The sequence below is a fragment of the Zea mays genome, unplaced genomic scaffold, assembly GCF_902167145.1.
Source record: "Zea mays cultivar B73 unplaced genomic scaffold, Zm-B73-REFERENCE-NAM-5.0 scaffold_274, whole genome shotgun sequence".
Classification (NCBI taxonomy): domain Eukaryota; kingdom Viridiplantae; phylum Streptophyta; class Magnoliopsida; order Poales; family Poaceae; genus Zea; species Zea mays.
Window position 1 is genome coordinate 4,583 of NW_023366898.1, and position 10,726 is coordinate 15,308.

Consider the following 10,726-nt stretch of genomic DNA (forward strand, 5'->3'; position numbering starts at 1 on the left):
TATCAAACTGGAGAAACCTAACGGGCGGCTATGACCTCTAGGGAATCTTTGTAAAAGCTATGTAGTGATACCCTGCCGGACCACCTAGGAAGTGATCAATGGGGAGTCATGATCCCCGGGCAAAACGGGAATCACGGCTCATGGGTAAAGTGTGCGACCTCTGCAGAGGGTAATGAAACTGATATACCAGTCGTGCTTGTGGTTAAGAGCGGCCTTGGGATCCTCTTTGATTAGAGATACTCCGGATACACCTCAGATGATGACTTTGATGATGATGATTAATGATGGTGACTTTAATTATGTATTCTAGTATTTCCTCTCTAAGGAGGTACTTTTGGGATTAAAACTTGGGTTTTATGATAAAATCTGGCTTCTACTAACAATAAATACCTGACCAATTAAAAGCAACTACTTGAGCCTAACCCCACATAAAAGCTAGTCCACTTCAGCCAAACGGGGCATTTGCTGAGTACGTTGATGTGTACTCATCCTTGCTTTACCACAAAACACCAGGTTGTCCACATTGCAACCACTGCTCAAGAGAAGACGAAGCCGTGGAAGGAGACTTCCAGGAGTTCCAAGACTACGATGAGTTCTAGGTGTGGGTTGGCGGCAACCCCCACTCAGCTGCCTGTGAAGGCCCTATCTTTACTGCGCTTCACTTAGCACTTTGATTTACCCGTTAAGTTGATGACTATGTGGATGTCTCTGACTCTATGATGTAATAAGTTAATATTCTTTTATGTTATTATTCGAGCACTATGCGATGATGTTCATTTATGTAATCGCTGTGTACGTGAATTCTGATCCTGGCACGTACATAGTTCGCATTCGGTTTGCCTTCTAAAACCATGTGTGACACCGACACAGGGGGAACGAGGCCCACAGTGTTTCAGTCGGAAGCTCGGTAGTAGAGATGACGGGGAGCGTCCGAGAGGAGCCGGAAGCGGACTGCCACTTGCGCGTGGAGATGGCCTGTGACTCTCTACAGAGTTACTCGACTAAGGTGCTTGGCCCTCGCGTGGATTACCCTTTGCGTAGGGGCACCAACGAGGATTAGTCAGAACCTTGTGTGGTTCTGGATACCTCGGTAAAAATACCAGCCTCATCCACAAGAGTTTGCTTTCTCTACTAGCTCTTTACCTTCTGCATTTATATCGAATACTTAAGTTTTAATCTCTCCTTTCTAGTTAGAATATTTAGGATTGAAACTTAGGCTTTGCGGTTGAGATAGCAACACTTAGATAAAACCTACTTTTCACATTCTAGATTGTTTATTTGTATAGGTTTTGTTCTAGGGATTTAATTGTAGCCTAGTTTAGAGATAGTTTTAAGAAGTCCTAATTCACCCCCTCTTAGGCACCACGGTTTCCTTCAAGTGGTATCAAAGCCCGGTTTGGCTTATTTGAAACGTTTTAGCTTCACCGCTAGTCGAGGCAACGCTTTTTAGAGGAAGGGGATGGATACCAATATGCCACCACACTTTGATGACACTACCTTTCCTTATTATAGTGCTAGAATGGCTTGTTACCTAGAAGCCATTGATCTAGATGTTTGGAGAGTCACTCATGATGGGATGTAACCACCTAAAATCCTGAGAAGCTCACCACAAGTGAGGAAAAAGAAATTCATTTGAATGCTAGAGCCAAAAATTGCTTCTATGGATCTCTTAGCATGGAAATTTTCAATCAAGTATATACATTGAAAATTGCTAATGAGATTTGGCTAAAATTGCATGAGCTCCATGACGGCTCATCTAATGTCCATGAGAAAAAACATGGCCTAGTCTTAAATGATTAAATTCCTTTGCTATGAAAGATAATGAGTTTGTTAGATACATGTATTCTTGTTTGAATCTAATCATCAATGAGCTCAATTCTATTGGAATTAATAGACTAGGTGATGTGACATTGTGAGGAAGATCATCTCCCTGCTACCACAACCAAAATATGGGAGCATCATCACCATTCTTCACAACATGGAGGACTTGAACACAATGACCCCAACAATTGTGATCAGAAATATTGCGGCATTTGAAATGTCGCAAAAGATGGGTCAACAGGAGCCAACTTCTTTAAGGCCATATGCTTTTGCATGTGATGAAAGTAAGATTGGCAAGAAGAAGGCTCGCACTCTAAACTCCTCAAGTTAAGAAGAGGAAGAAGAGGAAAGTGATGATGATGAAGATGATCAACCCTCAACATCATCCTTCATGGATGAAGAAACAATCTGACGCGTCAAAAAGGTAATGGAGACGATTCGCAAGATTAATCTAATGGGCGATCCTTTTTATAGGCGCCCGGGTAGGGGGAAGGGAGGAGGGGTGGCGAGCGCCGATGAGCTCGCCATGACGGTGGTGATGGCGCAAACTGGCGACGGGACGGCTCGGGCAGGCGGGGCGGGGGGGGGGGGGGGGGGGTGAAGGGACGGCTCGGGCACAGTGAGCGGGGGCGCATGGTGCCAACCGAGCTGGTGAGCGTGTTAATGGCGACGGGATGGGGCGGACAGTGGCCGGCGGTGAACGCGCCGGTGGCTTGGTCACGGGCGAGGGGAGGGAGAAGCTGACATGCGGGGCCGGGCTGCCAGCGGGAGCGGTGCGCGGGAGGGGAGCGCGGCTGACAGGTGGGGCCGGGGTGTCAGGCGCGGGCGTGCGATGCTGGGCTGCTTGGGCCGCGGGAGGGAGAGGGGGGAGGGCGGGCGCGCGAGAGGGGGGTGGCTTGGGCCGGAAGCGGCCCAGCCGAGGGGGGGTTTCTTTCTCCTTTTTCTTTTCTTTTTCTATTTCTTAATCCTATTTTCTATTTCTAATTCTTTTATCTCCTTTTCTCTTGAACAAATAATTAGCTAAATAATCTTAGGTGCTAAAAATAATCTATGTGAGGTGCTTCTAACAATCAAAGTGTATGCATATGATGAGATGACCTATGGGATGGAGTTTAGGGAGAGATAAAAAAGGGTTAGGAGATTAGGATTCCAAACCTTGGGTTGAAATTTTGGGATGTTACACAAGTGAAGCAACTCAAAGACGGCACCTTCATCTCCCAAACAAAGTACACGCAAGACCTTCTTAAGAGGTTTGGGATGAAGGAAGCCAAGCCCGCGAAGACTCCAATGGGAACCGACGGGCATGTTGACCTCAACAAAGGAAGTAAGTCCGTTGATCAAAAGGCATACCGGTCTATAATAGGGAAATTACTTTATTTATGTGCTAGTAGACCGGATATTATGCTTAGCGTATGCATGTGTGCTAGATATCAATCCGACCCCAGGGAATGTCACCTTGTGGCCGTTAAGCGAATTCTTAGATATTTAGTTTCTACGCCTTGCTTCGGGATCTGGTATCCAAAGGGGTCTACCTTTGACTTGATTGGATACTCAGACTCCGTTTATGCTGGATGCAAGGTTGATAGGAAGAGTACATCAGGGACGTGCCAATTCCTAGGAAGGTCCCTAGTGTCTTGGAGTTCAAAGAAACAAACCTCCGTTGCCCTATCCACCGCTGAGGCCGAGTATGTTGCCGCAGGACAGTGTTGCGTGCAACTACTTTGGATGAGGCAAACCCTGCGGGACTTTGGCTACAATCTGAGCAAAGTCCCACTCCTATGTGACAATGAGAGTGCAATCCGCATGGCGGATAATCCTGTTGAACACAACCGCACTAAGCACATAGTCATCCAGCATCACTTTCTGAGAGACCACCAGCAAAAGGGAGATGTCGAGGTGTTCCATATTAGCACCGAGAACCAGCTAGCCGATATCTTTACCAAGCCGTTAGATGAGAAAACCTTTTGCAGGTTGCGTAGTGAGCTCAATGTCTTAGATTCGCGTAACTTGGATTGATCTATAACATACATGTGTTCTATGCCTTTGATCATGTTACTTTATGTATTTAAGTCCATTATTGTTTAGTTATGGTGCTCAAGTTGTGCAAGGGATCCCCGGACCTCACAAGTCCATGTGTGAATGATGCACATATTTAGGGGGAGATGTGCTACAACTTGACCCTTTGAGACTAATCTGTTTGTTTGAGTATACTTGATGTAGTCTCAAAGGTGCATTGAAAGGGAAAGGTGAACTTGGACGATGCATAGACTTCCACTGCACTCCGGTATTAGTGTACTCACTCCCAAGTTCATACTTATGCTCTTATTGCCTTTTGCTCTTAATTGACATTTTTGGTGAGACAATGGGGTTAAAGGGCCAATAATGATCCCGTTTTGGTGCTTAATGCCAAAGGGGGAGAAATTAAGGCCAAAGCAAATGGATCAGCTACCACTTGTGAATTTTGAAAACAATAGAGTTAGAACTTTTGATTTGTCCAAAATACTCTTATTGCAAAATTTGGTCTCTTGTGGGGGAGAATTCATGATTATGGGGAAAAGGGGGAGTTTTTGGCTCTTGATCAATTTCACTCTTGGAATATCTCTCTTTATGCCCAAACAAGTGAGTTTGAATTAGAGATAGGAAAATGAATTTGATTGCAAAAACAAACCAAGTGGTGGCAAAGAATGATCCAAATATGCCAAATTATAGTAAAAAACAATTTGGTCCTTATTTGCATTGATGTTACACTTATTTTTGTTGTGTTGGCATAAATCACCAAAAAGGGGGAGATTGAAAGAGAAATGTGCCCTTGGGCCATTTCTATAATGTTTTGGTGATTAAGTGTCCAACACATAGTAAGTGAGTTGATTATGTGCCAAACAAGCAAGAAGTGCAAATCATGTAACAAGGTACGTTTCTAGACTTAGTACATTGTTTTGAGTACTAACATATATTGTCTAAGTGCTAGAAACAGAGAAAAGAAGAAAAGAAAAGAATTGCAAAAGACTTGGCTGGGTGCAGCCGAAGTCTAGCTCGGCCTGGCCCACCGGACAGTGTCCGGTGCGCCAGGCTGTCTCCGGTGAAAAGGCCGCTCTCGGGAAAAGTTTGGTGGCGTACGACTATTCACCGGACTGTCCGGTAGTGCACTGGACTGTCCGGTGAGCCAACGGTCGCCAGCGCAACGGTCGGTCGCGCAATCCGCGGGCGACGCGTGGCCCGCACCAATGGTCGGCAAGGGGCACCGGACTGTCCGGTGTGCACCGGACAGTGTCCGGTGCGCCAACGGGCCCGAAGCTGCAACGGTCGGGTGCGCCAGAAAAGGAAGGAGATTGCGCACCGGATAGCTACAGTGACTGTCCGACAGAAGGCAAGTTTGGCCTTCCTTGTTTGCCTCCAACGGCTCCTAGCTGCCTTGGGGCTATAAAAGGGACCCCTAGTCGCATGGAGGAGCAACCCAAGCTTACAAGAAACATTCTAAGACTCCAAGACTCCAACTTCACGCATTCGATTCTTTGAGATAGTGACTTGAGCTCCATTTGAGTTGTGAACTCCGTGCGTTGTGTTTTGAGCTCAAGTTGTGACTTGTGTGCGTGATTGTGCTGTGGATTTGAGTCTTGTGTGTGTTGCTCATCCCAACCTTACTCCGTGCTTTCTTTGTGATCAATCTTGTAAGGGCGAGAGGCTCCAACTTGTGGAGATTCCTCGCAAACGGGAAAAGGATATAAGGAAGAAAAGTCGTGGTATTCAAGTTGATCATTGGATCACTTGAAAGGGGTTGAGTGCAACCCTCGTCCATTGGGACGCCACAACGTGGAAGTAGACAAGTGTTACTTAGCCGAACCACGGGATAAAATCGCGTGTCTCTTGTGTTGCTTTCTCTGTGATTGTTTTATTCACAAGAACTCGCGTCAAAGCCACTTAATCATACTAACTCTCTCATAATTAAGTTTTGTGGCTATTTAGTCTTTATTTTTATAGATCACCTATTCACCCCCTCTAGGTGCTCTCATTAACTATTGTTAGCAATTAGATGAATGGATGGTGTTACTAGAATCCAATTACTAGAATTTTAGCAATTAGTTTATGAACCACAGTCTGCATGCATCTAGTGAATTTGTAGGAATTGAGTCTGCATACACGGTTCTCTAACCATAATATATATATATGCGCATAGTACATATACACAGTAAATCAATCATCCTTTAATTGAAAAGTATGAAGCATTAATTAAGATATAAGGCCTTAGACCCTGTTTGTTTCGGATTATAATCTCTCCAGATTATATAATTTAGTGTAAATAATCCAGCAGGTAAACAAACACCTAGATTATGAGTTCAGATTATATAATCTAAAGCTCATATTATGATAATATCATAATCTCCTCAAGAGTAGCTTATTTGAGATTATTTTTTGGCAAAAGACCCACTACCTATGGTTATGTAAATAGAAATTATAATATATGTCATTCTTCTTTTCTCACCTCAAATAAACAAACAAGGATACTATTGTCTTTATGAAAAATCTACATTTATATAATCTAGACTACCAAACAGCTACATATAGATTATAATTTATCTAGATTATAATCTAGATCATATAATTTAGATTATAATCCAGATTATATAATCTATAAGCTGAAACAAATAGGACCTTAGATACACTCCTTGATACTGAACTATGTCTTAGGTGTGTTTTATATTTGGAGAACCGATGGAGTGGTGGTATTTCTATATTCTAAACGCGGAAGGAAACATGCTCAGCTAGGGTGTCCACGTCGTCGCTTTTGTTAACAACCGTTGGATCATCAACCAACGGTAGCCGGTCCAACCTTTTCACTTTTCACTGCAACGTCGCGATGCTTCCAGGTTTTTCTTCCTCCCACTGCACGGTTCGGCAGCCGCCTCTCTCTCCTACTGAAATCCTTATCTCTCGCCGCCTAGCTTCACCCGCACATGCCCACCGTCGTTCGTGTCGCCCACCTGCAGCCCCGCCTCTCTCTTCCTTCCTCCTTGCACCACGCTACTTGATGTGTCCCTGCACGGTCGAGTCATGGCACCATCGCCGTCGGGAGCAGCGACTGTGGTTCCTCAGTGTCCCTGCTCCCCTGCGCTTTGTCCTAGGGTTGCGTGGTGGGGAGGAGAAAAGGTACCAGTGGAAGATGGCGCTGCCGCAACGACAAAGATGGGAGCGGTTAGCCATGGAGTGGGATGTGCAGAGGCGGAGGTGAGATAACTAGAGCATAAGAAATTGAACGGCTTCTTCTCCATCCCATTTCCCTTCGTTTGCCTACTCCCTTCACCGCATACGGATAGGCCCTCAAGGTGATTTGCTTCTTCTCCCCATACCAAATCCTAAGTCCTGAAGCATCTACAGGGGAATGATAATACGATCAGCTAAGCAAGGTCATAGGTTAGGTCTAGCTTCGACGGATTAGACGAGGAAGCCGCAGCAGACCTTGGCATGAACATGATGTCTGATCTGAAACTCGCGCTTAGGAATGAAAAACTAAAGCAAGCTGCCAGTTGAATGTAACCCGCAGAACTACAAAACGCGGCAACATTTGTGGATAGACTTCAGATCGAGACTTCAAAGGTTTTTTTTGTTTCATAGATCTGGGACAAACATCATAATATTTGATTGGCTACTCAGTTACTAAAAAAATATGCATGCTAACTTGACTGTTGAGACAGGAACTTCTGTTTTTGGTAATAAAGGCATTCATCACGTCGTTCTTTGTGCAGAATTTAATCTTCACCATTCATATGGGCTGTAGGACTAGGTCTGTAGCAAAAAAAATGTATGAAATTAGATACTATATATGCCATGATCTTTCACAGATTGTAGAACCATGAAGGGATACAATATATATAGCTAAAATTTCAGAAAATGCTACATCTATTCTAGGTACATCAACCTTTTGATTAGTATAGGTCCTTGCACGCTAATGTGGCGATGGTTGTGGTGGTTGTGACTGCAAGCTGAAGGACTCCATGTCGCACATACACATGCGGGACACGGGACTTTGCTAGGAGTGGGAGTGATTTTCATGGCCAGCGACAGTCAGCAGAGGTAATGTTTCTGTAACAATTTTTTATAAGACAATTTTTATAGCATTATAAATCAGCGTTAGCATTGCAGTAATATTATGTGCTTATAACTTGTCATTAGCCATAAAGCTTATGTTTTTGCTGTTCAGTCTATGCTAGCCTTTTGGAAGGGCAACAAGTTTAATGGTTGCATTTCATTCATTCTTTATCAAATATATAATGCATGATGTGGATCGTGACATAATGTGGCTCCAACGGGATTTGTACATCTACACATGCAATCTTTTTTTATACATGACATATATTTTTAAATTAGGGCCAGTAATACCAGGGTTCAAGGTTCTTATGGATGGAGAGAAGATACCAAAATATAAACAGGAGGTTGAAGCCACTATCTGATGAAATGATCAAGTGTTGCGCATATAAATCATGTTTTGATTTTTTTTCCATTGTGTTTGGTTTTGGATATTGTTTTTTTGCTGTTATTCTTTATTGTCAGACTATAGGTCAAGGCCACTTCCTCATGAAATGATCAAGTGTTTCACATATAAACCCTATTCTAAAATTCTTCTCTATTGTGTTTGGTGTTTGATATAGTTTTTTTTGTTTGCTCCTTTTTTTATTCCTAACTTGCCATCAACTATATGTAAGTGATTTTACTTCTGCCCATGTACGCTAGAGAACATACACACTGTCTCTTGTACATATATGACTTAATGAGACAAAGACTACCGAGGGAGTCAACATTTGAAAATGATCTTCTAGAGGTACAAAAATTATTGTTTTGTTTTGGTTTCCATCTTATGCACTGAGGTCATAAGAGAATATATAGCTTGATATTGTCACCTCTTTGAATGAAACCTTAAATCTAGAATCGTGTTTTTTAAATAATAAAACTTTTCCTAAACGTTGAGGTTTTTAGTGCATGAAAGTGTAAATGTTGGTCTTATGTTACTCTATTCAAGAAGTGCATTATCTTTTTTGTTGCTTGTGGTTCCTGAATTGAATCAGTTGTTATTTGGACAGTTATATGTATCAAATTGCATGTCCTGATATATGTATTTTAATGAGAATTTTGGTTAATGCAGCTCCATAAGCGCACCAATGAAATTAGAATTGAGAATGAGTTGCTTAGGTCATAAGAGAATATATAGCTTGATATTTTCACCTCTTTAAATGAAACCTTAAATCTAGCACCGTGTTTCTTAAATAATAAAACTTTTCCTAAGCGTTGAGGTTTTTAGTGCATGACAGTGTAAATGTTGGTCTTATGTTACTCTATTCAAGAACTATATTATCTTTTTGTTGCTTGTGGTTCCTGAATTAAATCAGTTGTTATTTGGACAGTTATATTCTATGTGCTATCAGATACATTTCTATTATTTCTCTAGATTAGAACCTGATCACATAATTTCCTTCTAAAACTCTGTTCTCAAATGCTCTGAATCTGGTAAAAGTCCTTTGTTTGTGCTGCCTTGTGATTTGTTACTTTGAAAATATCTATGTTAATATACACTGTTTTGCCTTTGTTTGTGCTGGCACCTTCATATCTTGCTCTCAGCAGAAAAAAACATAGAGAAAAGCACAAACGCTTAATTATGTTTAATATGCAGTATCCTTCCAACATTGATGAGCTTGACATCATTGACAGTTTCTGCAACAATTTGTTTAACTGTCAACATATATGCAAAATAGTTAAATGGTATTCTTCACTGAAGAGTTATTATGCTTCTTTCCTACATAAATTTTCTCTCATACTATATTTATAAAAACGAAAATATGCTCTGGAGTGATAACAACAACTTTAGGTTTACTATTTTTATTGTTTTGCCCAAATAATCATTTTGTTTTATTTTCTTCACACAAATTCCTAAATTTCCGAATAGCCACCATACACTGACTAACCAACATACACTATTAAATACTGCAAGAACAATACTAAAAAATGAGACTCATATCTTATTACATACTCCCTTCATCCCAAAATATAATTCATTTTAGACTAATGATGCATTCATCAAGTAATACATGAATGTATTTTGCATATATGTCTATATTCATTATCATTAAATGAATGTTGACGGAAAAAATGAGCTAGAAAGAACTATGTTTTGGGACGGAAGGAGTATTTCTTATATTGCATATTTATATATAAAAGGACATATCAACAACCAACATCATGTGATTTTAGTGACCTTTTAAATACATGTATGTACAGCTCACCCATTGCTATTTAACGCTTGCAGGAAACTCCCACTGATAAAGATAAAGAGAAAGCTTCCTCTTCAATCTCCTCCAAAGAGGTAAGCTTCTACATAGGTTCCTCATATCCATCAAGCATGTTAACTGCACGTGCATATATTTTTACACACTGCATAATTGTACTTCACTACATAATGATTGACAAGATTATTAAAATCCTACCTTTCATTTAATAGGTTCAAACAAGGATCATTCATAATCAAAGATTCCACAGACCAAAAGACGAGGAATGATATATGCAACCACACGAAACTAACTGAGATTCAACCATTGTATGCATTGCACCACCTTTTGTTATTGATCCTACCCTTTTGTAACTAAATATAATGCTCGCAAGTATAAACAACCCTTCCTATGTGGTACTAAACACCAAGATCAGTTTATGTGATGTAGGACCAGTTTTCCTATGTGGTATTAAACACCAGGATTAGTTTATGTGATGTAGGATCAATTTTCCTATGTGGTACTAAACACCAGTATCAGATTATGTGATGTAGGATCAGTTTCCGTGGCGCAGCTCATATCTATTTGGGCTGATGGCTTATTAAGAAGACATGATAACTATGTACGTTATCAGTTTGTAACTAAGCACAACG

General features: G+C 41.4%; 1 long non-coding RNA gene across 1 annotated transcript; it reads left to right on the top strand.

Moving 5' to 3' along the window:
• The first annotated feature begins 6,734 nt into the window (after positions 1–6,734).
• On the top strand, positions 6,735–10,719 carry LOC118474413 (uncharacterized). The gene is made up of 3 exons (XR_004854125.1): positions 6,735–7,890; positions 10,115–10,171; positions 10,307–10,719. It is a non-coding gene; the product is annotated as an uncharacterized lncRNA (long non-coding RNA).
• The last annotated feature ends 7 nt before the right edge of the window (positions 10,720–10,726 follow it).